Source organism: Herpailurus yagouaroundi, unplaced genomic scaffold, assembly GCF_014898765.1.
Source record: "Herpailurus yagouaroundi ecotype Mexico unplaced genomic scaffold, PumYag 221, whole genome shotgun sequence".
NCBI lineage: Eukaryota > Metazoa > Chordata > Mammalia > Carnivora > Felidae > Herpailurus > Herpailurus yagouaroundi.
The window spans coordinates 16,308,255-16,329,422 of NW_024412452.1; the positions used below are offsets into that span (position 1 = coordinate 16,308,255).

General features: G+C 40.0%; 1 long non-coding RNA gene across 3 annotated transcripts in view; it reads right to left on the reverse strand.

Moving 5' to 3' along the window:
* The window catches only part of LOC121019091 (uncharacterized), a 93,137-nt gene that overhangs the window by 20,138 nt on the left and 51,831 nt on the right, over positions 1 to 21,168 (reverse strand). The gene's annotated exons all lie outside the window — the stretch shown is intronic.

The window sequence follows — 21,168 nt, forward strand, 5'->3', positions numbered from 1 at the left end:
CTTCTCCTCTCCACCCACCCCCCTTCCCCATTCCTGACCACCTCCTCCTCAACACTGCCATTAACATGTGCATTTGACTCCCCCTTGTAAATGATTCTTCAACAGAATATCAGCCAGTTGGAAATTCAGGTAACTTGGTCCACGATCATGCTGGTTGTAGTCATTTCTATTCCTTGTCAGCTTCCTTTTTAAAAGTGAAGGGAAAAAATAAAGATCATAACAGAGGGATTGATTAACCCCCCTCACATACCCTTGAAGGTTTTAGGTACACAAACAGTATCCTCAAAAGGTTTTAATGGACAGGATTTAATTGCTTGTTTGCAATATTTGTCAACTCTCAGTCAGAAGTCAAAAGGATATGGGGATTTTGCATACAAACCCAGGATATTTTCACTAAGGTAAGAGAAGGAAGCAAAACCAATTTCAATGACTGGTTTGAAACTGTGAAACAGTCTTTGTTAACATGCATGCCGCAGTTAAAAGAGAATCAGCATTCAGAAAATAGTTCACATTATTTGCATATGTTCATTACATATTAAGGATGAAGACTTTATCCATCAACTACAGTTGAAAGGCTTCAACTTTTTGCTGCCTTAATTTGCAAAGCATTCGAGTCTGCACGTTGAATCACATGAAACCCTATTTCAACACTTCATGAGATCTTTCTTTACTAATTTTAGTTGAAAATTGAATTACTAAATTTTTCTATGGGGGATTTTCCAGAGAGCTGCCAAATTAAGTTCTGGTCTTAGGGAGCTGAAACTAACTCATGGCAGTTATCTTTTTTTTTTTTTTTCTATAGGAAAGTTGAACAAGAGTCACCATAAAAAAATAATAATAAAATCAGAAAACTCTACCCCTTCACTCCAAAAATTTCATTCAGTTGAGTGCCAAGATAGATTCTGGGAGTGCCTGGGTGGCTAGTTAGGTTAAGCGTCCAACTTCGGCTCAGTCATGATCTCACACTTCATGAGTTCAAGCCCTACATCAGACTCGATGATGTCAGCAGAGCCTGCTTCAGATCTTCTGTCCCTCCTTCTCTCTGCCCCTTCCCTGTTCTTTCGCTCTCTCTCACATTCAAAAATAAATAAACATTAAAAAGAAGATTCTGACCTAGTAGATTCTCACTCTTTTTTTCCTCCTCTTTCATAATGTTCTCCTCCCTAAAACAAGTGAAGTGAATAAAACCCCTTTCCCCAGAAATCTTGGGCTCTGTTGTAGTGTGTGTGTATATATATATATATATATATATATATATATATATATATATATATATGTATGTGAAAACTGGCAGTAAAGTTTTATAGAGAATGCAAAAGTAAGAAACCTAAAACTTTCAAACACCTATGAAAATAGCACCTGTACTATATTGAATACTATCTCTTTCCCCATTTTTCTTCTTGGCATTTTTACTTTCTACAGGGATGGGTGAAGGGAAAGAGCAAAAGAAAAGGGACCTGCAAACATCATCATTCTAGTTCAAGCCTTCGTCGCCAACCATCCCTTTGAAATGTTAACCTTTATTAGAAAAAAAAAATAATTGGAATTCAGCTACAAAACATCACATTTCTTTCGGTAAATTCATTTATCCTCATACAATTCCCACTTAAACAGTGAAGGGAAAAAAAAGGCTCCCTCCCCAATTCAGAAATGATTACCTTTTACAATTTTCAGGTTTTTAAGCTCATCACTTTTAATATAAGAAAAATAGAAAATCTGGGCAGTTGTTGCAGCCTCCTAATCCATAGATCCTCAAACATGAACCTTTCCACCCTAACCCCAAGGTTGAAGGCAATGACCTCAGATGACCTAAGTAAGAGCAGTAATCCCTGAAAAGCTTGATAATACAACATAGTATGGGTAAGAGCAGGAACTATAGCCAAACTCTCTGTACTTGAATCGCAGTTCTTTTGTTTCCTAGCTGTGTGACCTTGGGAAAGTTACTTGATCTCTCTGTGCCTCAGTGTCTCCTACAAAATGAGAATAACGGTCATACCCAACTTATATGAATATTAAATGCATTAATAGTTGTTAAATACAGCACTGTTTGTTATCAGAATGTTTGATTTTTTTAAAAAAATTACACCTTACCGGGTCAGTTTGAAAATATGATCTCTCTTTTTCCACTCTACTCCAAGAAAACCACTCTACATCCTAAGGTGACAACATAGAAAGAAGAGAAATAAAACAGTGGGAGAAGATTTTTTTTTCTGCTCAGAAGAGGGAAGAATATGTAAGCCAAAAAATGTGAATATGTGAAATACATGAAAAATATATCTTTAAGTGTTCAAAGGATTTGGAAAAGGATCTGATGTGTTGCATGTCCTAATAGCCTACCTCAGTCATAACCAATAATTCTTTGAGAACTCTTGATTATTCTAGGCAAGTTATTTTGTTAAATAAGCTGTTGTATATTTAGGCCATATCTACCTTGGCAAATATTTATTACTAGAAGCTGGGCTTGAGCAAGTAAATGCCATATTTTGGGACATCTTAACAACCTAAGTTGAGATCCCAAAACAAATATTCTTAGTAGGTTTTTTTTTTTTTTCCTAATGGACATGCCATTTTAAGCACCTGGGTGGAAGTTTCTATAAAGTTTTCATAAGCTTTCTCATATACCCTTCCAGCTATCATTTAAACCAGCACTTCCAGTTGCCCCATTGAAATAGTCATGAAAATATTTTCTTTCATTCCCTCTTTCAGCAAGTATTCATTGAATCTCTACCTGTGCTAGGCCCTGCACTAGATATTATTATACAGCAGTGAACCACATAGACATAATCCATGCCCACAAGCATACGATTGGCAAAGATTCCCTACATACACCCATATGAGAATATTGGAAAACTTTCTTGTCACTAGTCTTCCGGGCTGGATGTGTTTTCTCAGCCTCTTCAAGAATACGGGTTATGATGACTGAGCAACACAATCTGTGAGTATTCGAGGACTCTGACTAGGAGATTTGGGTAACATTTCAAGACATTAATCTCACTTTAGTATAACCAAGTTCCCAAGGCTAAGCTTGAATGAAAAACAGTGAGGGAGTCCTTTAATACAGCTCAATTCTAATGAGGGTTAGAGAGAAAGATAAAGCATGGCTGTGGTACAAGAACAGCTGAACATTTTGTCGATCAAAGTATCAAGAAAATTTCTGTAAAGGATAAGGATCAAAATGGGGGTGTTACCAGCTGCACATGTACTGTAGCAACAGTATTTAGAAAGTTCAGGAGAGTCTCCAAACTTCTCTCAGGCCATAACTCTTCTTCACAGGTTGTACTGCAACTGAAATCATTAAAAGATGGCGCCAATCAGGGACACCTGGGCGGCTCAGTCAGTTAAGCATCCAACTCTTGATTTAGGTGCAGGCCACCATCTTGCAAATTGATCTTCGTCAATTTGAGCCCCGCGTCAGGCTCTGCGACAGTGCAGGGCCTGCTTGGGATTCTCTGCCTCCCTCTTTCTCTGCCCCTCCCTTGCTCATGCTCACTCTCTCTGTCTCAAAAATAAAATAAATAAACATTACAAAAAAAAAAAGATGGCACCAATCACATACTCATGAAGCCGAAGTCAGTGATGCAATTCTCATGCTCTCCAGCTGCTTCTGCCATATCTCACAGCTATAAACTGGTTGGTTTTGCCATATCTCACAAGTATAAACTGGTCTAGTTAGTTTTTCCATATCTCACAGCTATCAACTCATGCTAAACCTAAATAATCTTTCTGAAATGATATATTTGCAGTCACCGCCAGTCAAGGGAAAGATACCAATAAATCAACTTACATATCAATCGACAAAACTTTCAAAACACGTTCTTTAGGATCTGCCGGTGTGTAGAATGTACCACATATTATCATTCCCTAAGAAAAGTCTTTCCAATCATATCTAATTACAATCCCACAGAAAACCTGAAGGAAACCCCTCATGAAATGGGAAGATCTTATAATGAAATGGAAGCCCAGATAACACCTGGTTTTCTAACTTTCATAAAACTGGTACAGAACAGTGAGGGCCTGGCCACACGAGTCTAAGGATATTGATGTTTATCTCCACTTTATTCAGTGCTTAACAGAATTTCAGTTTTCTATAATGGTTAAAAAGAAAAACTGCTGTCAATAGGCAATTGGTCACACAATTATTAAAAATGACTCTGTGTGTGTGTGTGTGTGTGTGTGTGTGTGTGTGTGTGTATTTTGTCTTATTGGCATTCGTGCCATATTCTTACCTTAAAAATGCAGGTGGGAAGACCATATGCATAGTATGACCCCATTTGGGAAAACACATCTGTTTTCATAAAAAATAAAAGTCCGAGAGAGAATACAAAAAAGGGAATAATGGTTATCTGTTCAGAGGGTTTTCCTTTCTCATTACATTCTATTTTCCCACCCATATTTTCTCTCATTTTCATAAGTTGAGACCCAGCTAGTGTTTCATTATTTAAACCCAGATAGGTGCAACCAAACTATCAGTTCCAAACGTTTGCACCTAGACAGAGGGTACCTTCGTATACATCTGTCAGATTACACAGAAATCTTTGAACTACTGCCAGCCAGAAAGTCTGACATAAATAAATACAGAAATATATGCATTGTTATATCACATGTCTTTTGAATTAAGATTACTATTAATAATAATCACCCACATCTGTCAAAATGGCTACCGTATCAGCCATTCTCAAACTTCAGGGAGCATGAAAATCCCTTGGAAGGCTTATTACAACACCAATTACTGGTCACCCAAACTCAGAGTTTCTGATTCAGCAGGTCTGGTGTGGGCCCTGAGAATCTACATGTCTAGCAGGTTCCAGGAGATGCTGATGCCAATGGTCAAAGAACCACCTTGAAAACTACCGACATATCGATGCTATTTTGCCTAAATGATGGAAGTCTGAGTGATTTGGTGCCTCTTTGTTCAGTGTCTTCAATTCTACTCTCGGGAAGATGGTAAACAGCTGTTTTTTCTCCTCACTAGAGAGAAGAGAGGAAATGGAATTAACGTGCAGCATAATGATTTAGGTTTGCTCTAGAGGGAAAACATCCTTACTTAAGGGTTATTAAGCCCTGAGATGGGCTTAGAGGGTTACTAAGAGGAAGTTTTTGTTATCTGCATCCCTGGAGATTTTTCAGAATTTACAGACCTAACTTGAATGGAGGGGAAGGAAGAAGAGTTGACATAAGGGACACTAGTTATTTTCAGGTGAACCCAAACCCATTCCACTACCTTTTGGTGAACTGGGATAACTAAATATTTTTTCTTCCTCTGCACCCCAATCAGAGTGATGTGCAGTTGTTCTCTGTGTCTTCTCTCACTTCAAGGAGAGTGTTCTGATCCACATCACATTGAAATAGTTTAATTTATACCCTTTCCTTGATATGGAAAGATCAACCAAGGCATCTTTCTTATCTGACTTTCTATTGCCTATGCTACAAAGCACCAAATCAAGAGGTTTACATCTATCTCCTTTGAGGAAAAAGCCCAGATATCAGCTCAGTAAAATTTACAAAAGGTTGATTTCAACACGGGTCCAGTGCTTCCCGAGAAAACCTTTGGAGAATGAAAATAGGATTGGTCATATAGCCTACTCAACTAATTTTCTTCAGGTTAAACTCTTCGTTCTCAGCTGTTGGCCAGCTCACAGAATAAAACACATCTCAAGCTACATCCTACGTCTCCCTTCACTTATTACACATGTGGACTTTCCCATGTTTCCCATCATGCAACTGGGAAAATGGACATACCGCTCTCTCACTGCATTTCAAGACCTTGGGCTCTGGTGGGTGAAAAACTTGGATTCACAGCCCCATCCACATTTCCTGCCTGTGTGACCTTGAGCAAGGTAGTTAATCTCTCTGTTCCTCCTCCATAAAATGGAGTCAATAATATTTCCCTTGGAGATTAAATGAGATGTGGTGTCCAGAGGACCAAGTCCAGTGCCTGTCTCACAGGTGGAGATTAACAAATGTTAGTTGTGTTTCCCTTCAAGACCCAGTCCATGAGGGGAAAATGGTCTGGATAGGAGCCATCTGATGGCTCTTAAGTCTGATTCAACACTTGTTACAAAGACAATTTTGTATACAGATTCTGTCTACTTCTTTTTTTTTTTTTCAACGTTTATTTATTTTTGGGACAGAGAGAGACAGAGCATGAACGGGGGAGGGGCAGAGAGAGAGGGAGACACAGAATCGGAAACAGGCTCCAGGCTCTGAGCCATCAGCCCAGAGCCCGACGCGGGGCTCGAACTCACAGACCGCGAGATCGTGACCTGGCTGAAGTCGGACGCTTAACCGACTGTGCCACCCAGGCGCCCCAGATTCTGTCTACTTCTTATCTTTCTCCCAGGTCAACACAATTTTGCTTCAGTGAATGCCTCTGAATTTTCACTGACCCATGTGGTAGAAAAAGCCTCTCCTGCACTGGTACATTAATAAACTAAATTGTTTTGGATGCAATTATGTAATTAACTCCTAATCAACATTTCCTTTGGAGCCCATTATTTCTTTTAATATGCAGTGAGAAAATGGAGACATAGCTTTGGAGTCAACATTGGTATTCAGATTTCTCCGCTTTATTAAAAAAAGCAAATACTAACTAAGCTCCAACTATTTTCAAATGGGGACTTATTCAGATTATAACCAAAAAAAAAAAAAACCCAACAAAAAAACCCCCACACAATAGCTACAAAATGGGAATAGTATGATTATATATCTCAAAGCATTATTATGAGGATAAAATGGGATAATGCATGCAAAATACCTCGCAGAGTTCATAGGACATAGTTATCTGTAATTATTGTTATTATTATCATGGTTTTGAGTATGTGATGATGAAAGTCCTCTTCAGATCTAAAATTAGATGCTTAGAAGTAATTTAATCCTCAGGAAAGCCTGTTTCTTTCCTTTACTCTATGCCTACCACCTTCCAAGACAGATAACACGTAGGGCCTATGTGACCATATCCATAGCAAATTCCTACTTGTGCCATAACTTCTTTCTTTATCATTAATTTGTAAGAGTGGCCATTTATGGAAAGTCCCTAAATACTTTTCCTTCATAACTGACTTATGTCTCCCACACTTGCCCTCCCAGACCACATTTCAGAAAATGAATGTGGAATCATAATCATTTGTAACTGAAGGGACCCTAGCGGTCATCTAACCCACTCTTGTTATTTTGAAGATGAGAGAACTGAGATTCATAATGTGAAGTGACCTCTCAAAGCCCCCAGACTAGTTTTTTTTTTCACACCAAGAGCCCAACTTTCCTCCTTCCCATCCCAGTAGATAGGGAGTTAAGGGAAGCACTAATAGGTTTTGGATATTTGTTGCATGGAGAGTATGCCATTTTTTATTTTCCTATCCCCAGGAATTCTTTTCTCTGCAAATGACAGAAACACAAATTTAGGAAACTTGAACGGAACAGGTTTCCATTGGCTCATATAATACAGCCCCAGGCTGCACAGAAATTCTGGATGCCAGAGACCAGAAGACCATGCCTTGTTATTGGTCTCTTGACTCTTTTTTTGTGGATTGACTCTGCTTTCTCAGACTGACCTTCTCAATAAAGCTACCCTAATATAGGGAAAAAACTACACAGATGTAACCATGTGATTCTGAATATAACAGCAACCCACACACAGGAACATAACTGAATACAGGTGTTACTTTTCTCACATAGCAAGAATTATGAAGTTGAACAGATTAAGGCTGGAACAGCTACTCAAGACAGTCTCAGTGATTCAATGCTCTCCCTTATTCCTACTCTATCGTTCTTAGGCTTCAGACAGGCCATGTTTCAAGCAGAAGAAGGGAAAGGAGTAAGGTTAAAAGTCGCCTGTCAGATGAGTGTGACCCTTTTATTCAGGACAATGACTTTCCAGAAGTCCCACACAGTAGACTTTCATCTATATCATATTGGCTGGAAATGGGGGACAAGGTCACCTTTGGCTCCAGGAGAGTGTGAGGAGATGGATATTTTCAACTGGGAACATTCCTACTCAAATCAATCAATCAATGAATTAACAATGGTAGAATTTTGTTCGTAAGAAAAGAGTGGAGGGGCACCTGGATGGCTCAGTCGGTTAAGTGTCTGACTCCTGATTTCCCCTCAGGTCACGATCTCATGGTTCATGGGATCGAGCCCCACTTTGGGCTCTGCAATGACAACATATCTTTCTTTCCCTCTCTCTCTGCCCCTCCCCTGCTCACACACACACACACACATAGATACACACAGACAGACTCTCTCTCTCTCTCTCTCTCTCTCTTCCTCAAAATAAATAAACTTTAAAAAATAAATAAATCCTTAAAAATAAAAGAGGGGAAACTAGATATGGAGCAGGCAACTTGTTTACCACAGAACATTCCTCTTATTTCCAACTAGACAAATCCTGAAAAGGGCCATTAATTGGCTCTCTTGGGCCCCAGACCCACCCTTGAGATCAGGGTGGTGGGATATCATGATTCACAGCCCCGGCTAGAACCACAGGAAGGTTAGAAAAAGATTTTTGACATAATGAGGAGGTACAGTTGCCAGGTAAAAAGGACGGAAGCTCAGCAGGGGAAACCATAGAAATCATGACAGTCCAAATTGCACCAGCTATATCCAAGACTGTATCCAAGAATCTGTTAAATATTTAAAATACCGATCATAAACATGAAAAGCACCAAGAATTTCCTCAGATGAAGTTCAAAATGTATCCCAAAGCCACAGGGAAACCCGTAGCAAAAGGCCGATTCCAAATATGAAATATATGAGATTGCATACCCATTTGTCAGGTGCATCATTTTATGGCCTACGGGTGAGTAATAGGTCAAGGCTAGGTATCTGCTGCCTCATCCAGTGATATTATCTTCAATCATGTTAATTAAATTAATACGACTTGCACTAATGAAAACCGCAAAAACCTATTTTGGTTTCTATCAGCACATACATTTTGATAATTTAGTCCTGTCAGATTTGTGTGCCTTTCGGTTCACACGAGTCCCAGATTCAATGTTCATAATACCAGGGTAATTGTAAGCATTTTCTATACAAAACTAACAAAGAAAATGACTTGTGAACTAAATTTCACTTCGGTTGAGCAGCAAACCAAATCAAGAATTATATATTCGTGATGACATTACTGATGCTGGTGGTTTTATCCATCCGTCTCTCTTTCTTAACATATATTCTTCTTTGACATGTTTTCTAAATGATTAGCCACCTGAGAAAATATTTAAATGAGCACATCATAAGGTAAAAGATTTATGGCCTAAATTACATTAAACAAATTCAATATGCTGTGCATATGGAAATTAGAAGCTTTTAGATTATATTTTAGCCATTAAAATGTGCCTTAAAATATTTAGCTTCTGTTTGCAACAGTATGATTTTTTTCCCCTGTTCATCTGATGGCAGATTCTCAGAGTAACCAAGCGAAAACAAATGACTTAGTCCTTGGTTCAGAGAAATAATGGGTTACTAGCATAATTAATTTTATGTTTAATTACTGTAGAATGAAACAATTCAACAATATCCAATCAATCCTTAGAATGACAGAACAGAAGGTCAGCAGTTGCTAAGTCAATTGTTTTGAGAGAGAAATTTATGTCAGGTTCTCTTTTATGTGCTATGGAAAGAAATTGGATAAAAGTGGTCAAGCAAACATTAATTAATTGTATAAATGTAATCTGGTTGTCATGCTAAATCATACAGCCAGGAGATACAGTTCTCAGAACGGTGGCCATGCACCCACGGCAAATTTCAGTGACATGCCCAACCCACCCCCCTTTCCAGGCCATACACAATCAAAAGCCCCAGAGTCAAATATTAACATCCCTAGAATTATTTTTCTAAAATTTGTATTGATAAGCCCGTGGCAAGCAATTGATGGTTCCGGTCCACCTCCGTCCACACCACCAACTTCAGCATGCGGAGCTGAGACTAACTGACCTCTCTATTCCCTCTGCCTCCCCACCTGTCCTGCTGTCCCATTAATAGGAAGAAAGAGAACCCCAGCTATTTCACAGAGTGATTCTTCTGATCCTAGCACTGATCATATTCGGGAGCTCATGTAGACAATAAGCTAGTGGATATAGAAAGTGGTCCCCATTACCTTTGCACATTTAAAGAGTTAATGATCCAAGGTCTCCTCCTGACTGTAGATTTCCCCAGCATTTAATGCTCTTAAATACTCTGCATACTCAACTCAGAAAACCCTAGCTTTTCCTCTGCCATCACTAAGATACTTCCATCCATACGACAGTGTACTTGCCCCAGGACCGTTCCTTCTGCCTCTATTACAATTCTTCGGGGAGATGCCCCCAAACATCGTATTTCATTTTTTCTCCGTGGTCCCTTTCTGAAACGAGAGTATGAAGTAGCAGTTCCTTGGCAAGCACGAAGGTGAAAAACCACATGTGCATCTTAGGTGACTGAGAATTTTCTGTGAAAAAACTGAGGCATCGCCGTATCTACCAACTCCTTGAACACAGCCTGGAGAAATGCTGGGGTGCAGAGGAAATGCCTTCTGTATTCAGGATGTTACTAGAAATGAGGAGCATGTCGCCATTTGATTCATGGGACTAACAAAATGTAGAGCAAGCTCATTCATGGATAATAAAATCAGTAATGTCCGAAGGATGATCGAGTTGAATGATTGACATGAGGGAGGGTGCTGGAAATGTTCTGGGTTTGGAGCTAGATGCTGATTATGCAGATACACTCAGTGTGTGAAAATTCACTAGCCACATAATTTATATATTTCTCTGTATATAGGTATACTTCGAGAAAAGTTACTTGAAAATAAAGAGATCCGAATTCTCTTACCAAGTGAAGCCTCTGACATACAAGCCTTAGAGTCCAGGAGTCTGGGGCAAACGTTTCTCTGGGGGGAATCTGGATTCATGATAGAAAAATTGTGTGGACAATGCTGGTGTCTCATGAAATGATTAAGGTTCTCTGCGTGTGCTGAAAATTCCTGAGCCGCGACCTGATTCGGCGAGGCTGACCTGAGCCGTGTGAGAATTTTGCCGTTCTGTTAATGACAATGCAGCACGTTGAAGCTCTATCTTAAACACAGAATTTTCATTTAAGAAGTCAGAATAACCTTCAACTCCATGAGACATGTGCCTAGTTACCAGGACCCGTGGAAGGCCCATGGACCAGAACAGGTGGGGAGACCCCACGACAAAACTCATCCACTACCTGTAGCAGCACTAAGTTATCCTGGGTGACCCGAATCAACCACAATATTGAAACAGTTGTTTTCCTTGAACCGCTACATATTTTCCAATAGGAGAATTCAGCTTGTCTTAACATTCTTAAGTAGAAAGAAATGCTGTGATGACAAATTTACTATCTTCAGAGTAATCTACACATTATTTCTTCCAGTATTAAGATTGCTCTCAGTAGCAAAATGGTTTGTCTACAGAAACAATCCTCTCTAAGTAGATGCCGGGCTGACATCCACACTGCCTGGACTTTGAAATCATTATTTCTGATAGTAGAACTGGCTGACACTCTGAATGGCAACTTGCTGCTCGCTAATAAATCCAATAAAGCCAGAAAGAGAAATGCGGAAGCAGACTAGATTAAAACCATTAAATTATATTCCTCAAAAAAGGCACTGGATAAATCAGCCACTGATATTTTTGAGTAAATCCAGTTTAATGTGTGTTGATTTATCCAAAGATATCCCATGCTTTGTGATATACGTTCTTTAAGACCACATTCTAATTTCTCAATTGTACAACTACTAGGATCTGGAACCCTTATAAAAAACTATGTCCCCTCTGTTATGGATTACACATAGGTGGGTATATAATAGTATAGCATAATATTGTATTGTTCAGTATTACATGTCATTGAAACTAAGAAGCCATCAACTCTGAGAAGCACAATTACTATTTTTTTCTTTTTTCATTGAGCAAATTTGACATGTAACACTGTGCATGATTGTACAATGTGTTACTTTAATGAATTTATACTTTCTAATATGATTGCATTGTAGCAATATTTATTACATTGTAAAATTAATTGATAATTACATAACTACAATACTATTTCCTATATTCATATACCGTGCATTAGATCACTAGGGCTTATCTACTACTCGTCACAGGGTTATACCCTGAAATACCATCAATCTTGCCCATCCCCACCCCCTGGTAACCACCATTTTACTCTCTGTTTTTTACAGGTTTGACCTTTTTATATTCCACATATAAGTGTTACCATGCACTTGCCTTTCTCTATCTGACTTATTTTGCTGGCATATGAGAAGCACAATGATTTTATGTAATATCACTAAGAACGGGGGAAAAACCTCCTAATTTAAAAAATTTTACAGCATCTCTTTTAAGAAGCGGCTTTATTTCAGGTATTAAAGGGTAAAAAATGTGTCTTAGGTGTGCTGAAAATACATGTTTTACCTACTATCAAAAAAAAATGTGGGAAGAAACCTCCAGCTGATTTTAAAATTCAATAGCAATCACCAATTGACAAGGATTCCTTTGGGGGAGGTGGGGTTGATGTTGTTTTTAAATACGTTGTATTTGTCATAAGCCTTTTTATGATTTAATATGAAAGAGGAGAGGGGCTCCTGGGTGGTTCAGTTGGTTGAATGTCTGACTTCAACTCAGGTCATGATCTCACAGTTCGGGAGTTTGAGCCCCGTATCAGGCTCTGTGCTGACAACTCGGAGCCTGGAGCCTGCTTCGGATTCTGTGTCTCCCTCTCTCTCTACCCCTCCCCCCCAACTCGTTTTCTCTCTCTCTCTCAAAAATAAGTAAACATTAAAAAATAAAAAGAAAGAGAATACTGTTTTACTTCTTTAAAAACAAAGTTGCTGTCTTCCACAAAGTGAACATAAAAGGTCACAGTTTCCCGCTTCCATTTTCTGCAATAGCTTTTGCACTGCTAATGAAAACACAACATGAAATAGGGTACTATGATCCACACAAACTGTAATTCACAAAATGCAGCCTCTCAATATTCCCTTTAAACACAACTCTAAAGCAATTATACAGCCACTTTACAAGACCTTAGAAACGTACAATTATAGAAGAGAAGTGCATTTGCAACACTGAATTCAACCACATTCCCTTAAACTTGATCTCCAAATGTCCGCGGCAGTAATAAAACTATCATTTGCCCCAGTGAATGTGCTTTGAAATTAATTTTTCTTTCCATTTTTAATTATAACACATTTTGCTTTCAAAGGAATAAGTAGAAGTCTAAATTAGAAGGAAACTCAATTATCTGAAACTTAGAATTCATTCTAAACATATTGCTGAAAAACTGTGCTCGGAGCAGGAAAGTTCATTGTTCTTTTCCCTTTGCAAGTGGAGCTGGAATGAATCCTCTAGGTTTGGGGCTTGAATCCTCCAAATGTTCTGAAACCACAGGGTAAAGCATATCATAGTTCTATGAGATTGAAGTTTTTAAAATTATGAATAGGTGATGATACTTCCACATGGCCACCAACTTAAGAGTAAAATGTGAGGCGCCTGGGTGGCTCAGTCAGTTAAGCACCTGCCTTGGGCTCAGATCATGATCTCATAGTTCATGAGTTCTGGCCCCTCGTCGGGTTGTCTGCTGTCAGCATAGAACCTGCATAGGATCCTCTGTCTCCCTCTCTCTCTGCCCCTCCCCTGCTCATGTGCACACGCTCTCGCTCTCTCTCTCAAAAATAAATAAACATTAAAAAAAAAATTTAAGTTGAGGGAAACTTGTTTAAATGCACGGAAAAGCTCTTCATCTGAATGACACTGAATACATGCATATTTTACTCTTTCCCTACATTACAGTAGTTGGTTTTAATATGTGCTTCTCTGATGGTCCAATAAAATACTTCTGGAAGAATAGTAGGTCAGCAGGCCTTGTTTTAAGTTTATTAACTGACAACCTACTTTCAAATGCAAAAGAAAATGTAACCTAGGTCTGTTTTAAAGCAATGATTGTCAGCTCACATGGTCAATATGTCATGCAGGGTACAGTTCATTAAGGAGTGAATTACTTTACTTGTAATCTGAGCTAAATGAATGTCAATGTCAGGTTGCATAAATCATAGATTAAAATGTATCACTAAGTGCAATCAGATAGGCAGCATAACCCTTTGCCCTCCAAAAACAACCCCAAATCGGGGCTTATTTTATACAAGTTTTCCAAGTGGCAGATAGAAGTCTCTTGTACCACAAAGAAGCAATTTGCTTCTGCCAGCGAAAGTGCCACAGGGGTTAGGTGTAACGTTTATGGGTCTAATTGCCACACCTTCATCTCGGGTGAGCCCGAAAAGTAAAACTTCACAATGCCCAAGCATTCATTAGCTAAGAGAGCAAAGTCTCCAGGTTGATATCCCATGTTATTTTAAGAGAAATAAACAAAAACGCTCCGCAAAAGGTAAATACTAGAAAGTATATTATTTTGGCAGAATACCTCTCATATCCTATGCTTTATAGAAAAAGCCAATTTCCTTGAAAAGATGCTCTCTGAAGAGAAAGCCCGTTTACATAAAAGGCATCTATTGTAATGCACTCATCCTTGGCCAAGGCAATGGAATGTGTGTCTGTTCTCTGGTTATTCTAAAGGAGGCAAGAGGATTCAGCAGCCACGTGCAGCCAGGCACCCGCTGACCATGTTGAAGGTTTTGAACATGGCAGAAGACAGAGACCGGACTCCAGCATTAGATAAAAAATGCAATTACACCCCAGTGCTGCTGCTGTCTACGAAAGTTTGAGAAGGTTCGTTAAGGTTTCTCCTCTTCAGTTTCTTCATCTATGAATAGGTAATGCCCACCTCTCCAGATTGTTGGAATAGTTAGCGATAATATATGAAAAACACCTTGTAAGGGCCTGACACATACCAACTACTCCAAAAAAGAGAATTATTATAAATTGTTTAAAACGGTAAATTGGGGGGCACCTGGGTGGCTCAGTCCATTAAATGGCTGACTCTTGATTTCAGCTCGGGTCATGATCTCGCAGTTCGTGGGTTTGAGCCCCACGTTGGTCTCTGCACTGACAGACTGCAGCCTGGTTTGGATTCTCTCTCTCCCTTTCTCTCTGCCCCTACCTTGCTCACACTCTCTTTATCTGTCTCCCTCTCTCTCATAATAAACATTTAAAAAAAAAAAAAAGCAGTAAATTTTATTTTCCAAGGATGTGAATGATTTTTGATGGAGCAGATCACTCGATCTTAGTCTCATTAGATAATTAATGTGCTTTGGATGGAGAGTTTGGTGCATATATTAGTGATTCTGTAACACTCAGTAAGGCACATTATGCATAATACCAAGTGAGCTAGATTACTATGGCATCTCATCACTACGAACAGCTGAAGGAAGATCTGAATTTTCCAACTGGGAAGAATGGCAGGAGAGAGACAGATACCATAGGACTGCCCTCACATGTGGAATCTAAAAACCAAATAAATAAACAAACAAAAAGCAGAATCAGACCTGTAAGCATAGAGAACAAACTGATGACAGCCCGAGGGGAAGTGGGTGGCGGGACAGGCAAAATGCATGAAGGGGAGAGGAAGGTCCAGGCTCCTAGTTAGATGGTAGCTACACGTGGGGTGAGCATAGCACAAGGTTTAAACTTGTCCAATCGCTATGTTGTACACTTGAAACTAATGTGACATTGTGCGTCAACTACACTCAAATAAAAGGATTAATATTAAACAAAAAAAAGAATGGTAGGTAATGGTCAAATACCTCATTTTGTGCCATGTTCCTATTCCTAAGTGAGATCTCCTAACCTTGGGTGGAAGATGAACAGCTACTTTGCAGTTCCCAGGAGCGCAGAGTGGGGAAGGGAGCCCACAGTGGCTTCCAGAGGTGGGGTTCAATCTGGCAGGGGAATACGTGAGGGAGAAGTTCCACAGAGCACAACCACCCCCACCCAGGATGCTTCTAGAGGGACGTACCTGGAAATTTGCTAGGTAAGGCCTGTTGCTGTCTTTAACCTGTGGGCCTGCCTCCTACTTGTGGAGTCCCATCCTACACGCATAGCATTTCACTGCGAACTTACTTCTCCCAAAGGGAAACGTCGGCAAGAGTAAAACAAGTTGAAGCTTACAAAATGTCAGGACTCAAGGTGTTTTGTGTTGACATGGCCTCCAATAACTAACTAGTCTCTTCTGTCTGCAGATATGTACAAATAACATTGTCGAAATGTGATCTTTGTTCTCTCGGTAGAGGGGTATGGATTGGGTAGCAAGGGCCCAGCCCAGGGCCAGACACACAGTAGGTGCTCAGTAAGTAAACAGAGAATGAAAATGTGCCATCGCGTTTTCCTTCTGCTTGAAGTAGAAAGAGACAACAGTCATTGTCATCCAACAAACGAAAAGCCATCTGAATAGCACCCTCTAGAAAAGCACTCTGGCCACGCAAGTTTGCATTTTCAGTGTTAACCTAAACGATCCTTAAGTTGGCTAGAAGGTCAAGACAGCAGCTAATAAACCCAGCAACTGAATTTAAAATAAAGAAATGTCCTTCCCCTGCATAGGAAATTTTTATCTTGCCCTCTCCTTTGGTCACAGACGGCATGAGAATTTCTTTAGATTTTTCAAAAGTGAAAGTTGGACTAAATAAGATGTGAGAGCATTGGAGGCTGAGATCTGCTAGATGTGTTTTTTAAACAGCTCTTTAGATGGGCGAATGCAGCAGCCTGATGAAGAGACGCATGCCTTGATCATCTGTCATCCGCTTGTCTTTAAGCCCTGAGGGGTAGTTTGTGCCAGATAGGGAAAGAAGTATGCCCCAAGAGACTGAGGACAGCACTACCTGGTAATCAAAAAAGAGAAATGAACATGGCATTGAAGAGACTTAAAGAGGCGGGCACAAAACTCATTTGTTTATCCCCTAATATAAATTTCCTCACAGATCTCGTTCATTTCTGCTATCCTTCTCCCTAGCTGGGGAAGAAATTGCATCATCCGTCCTCCTCTACCTTTACGTCTCCATTCTGGTAGGGCACCACACGCATCCCCAAGTGTGCTGGATGTCGGCACTGCCCACAGTCAGGACCGGGCTGGCGGGGGCCCCGCTTCTGAGTGGCTTTCAGAGATTTTCATGGGACAAAAGGCTCTTCTCATAGGATGTCAGCCACAGGACCTTGGGAATACAAGGAAGGAAGATACAGATGGTTCTGAACAGAACCATCTGGACAGATGGTTCTGGACAGAGTTTGAGAGGTTCGATCTCAGCTGCAGAAGCCCCTGACCCAAATTCAGCTCCTGCCACCCCGTTCCAAATGGGTATAAGGCTGAAATGACCCAGCAAACCCCACGCGTTCATTCTGGTACAGATGCTCCCAATGGGTTTATGTCCATTGGACTTTGCTGCATTATCCTCTTTGGAAACCAGCTAGAATTCACTGTCGTTTTTTCCATTTTGTATTCCATACTTTGTAAAGTGAAATTGTTTATTGTTTCTACTCCCAAACCCTGTGATACCTACTCCAGTGCAATAGACATAGCAGTCTAGGTAACATACTTCATCAGTGAATACATGAATTATGGAATTCTTTGAGAGAGAAGGGGTTACAACAATATTTACTTAAAATCCTGTGTTTCACATCATTAATTAGGTTGACAAAATACCATCTATTTGTTTCAGAGGGTAAAACTGACTTCTAAGAAAAATTCATTCACATTTAGAAGTTTTGAAATAAAAAAACATTCCTCCTAAGGTTCATTTCTTTGCCAAATTATGAAATTTGGCAACTAGTGAAAATGAGTGAACTTTAAACCTTTAGAAATATAATGAGTCAGGGAATAAAAAAAAACCCAGTAATAATCTCATTATAATTTTTTTTTTTTTTTTGAGAAACAGACCGAGAGCACAAGTGGGGGAGAGGCAGGGGGAGAAGGAGAGAAAGAGAATCCCAATCAGGTTCCACCCCCAGCACATAGCCTGATGCTGGGCTTGATCTCACAATGCGAGATCATGACCCAACCTGAAATCAAGAGTCGGACGCTTAACCGACTAAGCAATCCAGGCACTCCTTATTTTAATAATTTTTAATTCACTTATTGTAAAGTGCTTTCGAAAATAGAAATCGGTATGAAAAACAATATAGAATTCTTTTGGGCTTGCCATGAAGGTTTAAAAAGTTAAATATTACAAGCACAGCTGTGGTTGTCATCCTAAAGCATATCTTTATACTTGTATGCATATGTAAATTTCTCTCACCAACATACAGAAGTATTTTGCATGTTTTACACTGTGCATGAATGGTATATTTTTTTTAATTTTTTTTATTTTTAAAAAATTTTTTTCAACATTTATTTATTTTTGGGACAGAGAGAGACAGAGCATGAGTGGGGGAGGGGCAGAGAGAGAGGGAGACACAGAATCGGAAGCAGGCTCCAGGCTCTGAGCCATCAGCCCAGAGCCTGACGCGGGGCTCGAACTCACGGACCGCGAGATCGTGACCTGGCTGAAGTCGGACGCTTAACCGACTGCGCCACTCAGGCGCCCCGAATGGTATATTTTTAAAAAATATATCTGCACTGATACATGTTGTTCTAATTTCTTCATTTTTCACTGTCACATATTATTCTACCACATGAGTAATATAGTATAGTCATCCATTGAATGCCTGATTTTCAAAAGAGGAGAAGAAATCTTTGTATCATGGGGAAGAAAAGGACAATCACGTAAAACGGGCCCTTCAGTTGTACACACCGTGCTCTAAACCAGGGCTTGGTCATGAGTCTTTTCTCCTTGCAGCTCAGGAATGCTAAGGCAGAATTGTTAAGGAAACTCACGAGCAGAGTGTAAGACAGGTGGTGACAGGCAAGTACCACTTACTAATCCCATGCCTCTCCCCAGTGTCAATGGCACCAGGGATGCCAAGTAATACGTATAACGGGCCACAGATCAACCAACTGGACACACCCTGCCAACTCAGCCTTCAGAATGCAGCGTCTGTTTCTCTAGGAGAATCATTTATTTTATCATATCACTTCACTAATACCGTGTACTTGGAGTTATGCATTCCCCAAACAACCGTAAAGCATGCTCTTTTCCTATCCTAAACACTTCCCTGGGTTATCCAGGGTTGCTTTGTTTAATAATGGATTGAAAGGAAGATAGGTTGCTTCTCAAAGACAGGCCCCAACATAAGCAGCTTTCCTGCGGGCCCCCCCCCCCCCAGCCACAGACACCCAACCCTGCCATTCTAGACATTCAAACCAACAAGTGGGAGAGTGGAGAAAAGAGCAGTGAGCTGACAGAGGAGCGGGGGAACCTCACCCACTCCAGTGAATCTCAGAGGCTATCAGGCAAAAGACCTGGCTGGAGGATGGTCTGTCTACACAGTGGTGATAGGAAGGGCCAGTGGGTCCAGCCCACAGGAAGAGGAGCCTGGAATTAATAGTGTCTGCAGGGCAAGGCCAAAGCACTGCCAAGGGTGGGGCCTCCTGTTGACACCCAGAGGGAGGAAGAAACCCACTGACACTAACAAAAGGCGTGTCCCTGAAGCGAGAGAAATGTGTCAGGTAATCGGCAATGAGGCCACCACACAGGCTAACTGATCTTTTAGGATTCTACACTTTCCTTTCAGTAGCAAGATTCGGGACCATATTTTTTAAAAAGGCTCTCATTTCTGCAAGACCCCCATTTAAAAACCAAGGAGGTTTATACGTGAAATGCTAATCCAAAATAAAAAGGTACAAAATACTGCTACACAAAGCATCATGGGCAAACCTCTAGATCATGCTGATACATTCTCTGAAATATACACATACATATACATGTGTGTGCATGTCTATTTAATTATATTTTCTATTATGTATTTGGTGTTTGTCTTTCTCCATCTAGAATGCAAACTCCACAGGGGCAGGCATTTTTGTCTGTTTTGCTTACTGCTCTATCCCCAGTGCTTAGAAAAATGCACGGCACGTGATATGCCTTCAATAATTTTGTTTTGAATAAGTGAATAAGTTAGAGGAAAGAAAAAAAATTGACTTTAGAAATCAGTCACTCCTAACCTATTATTTTACAGATGAAGACACTGAAACCCTGAGAGACTGAATGGCTTTTCTCCACCACAAAATCAGAATGTGGCAGCATTGAGGGTGAGAACGGGCCACTCCTCAAATCCTTCTTCTCTTTGTTGGGTAAGGTCATAAGTAACTCCTTGTTTGATCAAAATTATTAGTTCTTCTTAACTTCCTCTCCAAGCATACTTATAATTATTCTAATTTAATGGATCACCAAGCTTAAAGAAAAAGACATGGAATAAACAGGCTACTCATATTTGCCTCTTACTTCCAAAATAAACAATATAACACTGTTACTAATGTTTATAGTAAATCTAGTCTGGAATGACATCACTTGAAATCTTTCTACATAAAGATAATTCAAGGTTCTGAATGTCTGCTTTGTACAGAAAGTACTGTCACTAGGTTCAAAAGGGACAAATGGAATATTCTAAGAAATGCAACGTACAAATAGTACTTGGTGCGATATCACTCCATAATTTAGGGCAAAGCAGAGTAGAGCCCAAGTGTCCAGGGCTCCTTTGCTATATTTCCAAACATGATGAACCTTGAGCTAAGGAATGAAGGTCTATGTAAGATTCCAGGCATCAGTCAGTAGTTGCCCTCCCTATATTCCTAAAATTGCACCCCTCTTCTTCAAGAGATTCCCTTGTTAGTTTTCCAGTACAGGTTGCTGGGTGCAACAGTTTATCTACAGTGACAGCAACAGATCAGGTGGCCTCCAAGAGTGAGACCAGCAAGGACTGACAAAGAAGAAAAGAAAAACCAGAGTCACACTCGGTAGTCTTGGGAAAGGCGAGAGCAAGTTGTTATGCTATGCTAGCATCCTTTTACAAGACTCGAGACCCACCTTCTAGTATCCTCCACAAAGACACTTCAAGAGTCTTTCTTCCTTTCACTCACCCAACAATTTAGAATGCCCATTATGGGACAAACACCTTTCAAGTTGCTAGATGTTCTCTGGAGAACACATCGGGGCCACATCTGATCTCTTCCCACACCCACTACACCATGTTCCAACTCTTCCCCCTTCAAACAACTTCTGTGCTCTCAGTGGAATTAGCCTCAGCCATCTGCCAGCAAGGAAGGAACTTGGACTGACCAATATTCCTCTATTGTGTGAATAATTAATAGTCTGTTAACACAGTATTCTCCTCCTACACACACACACACACACAC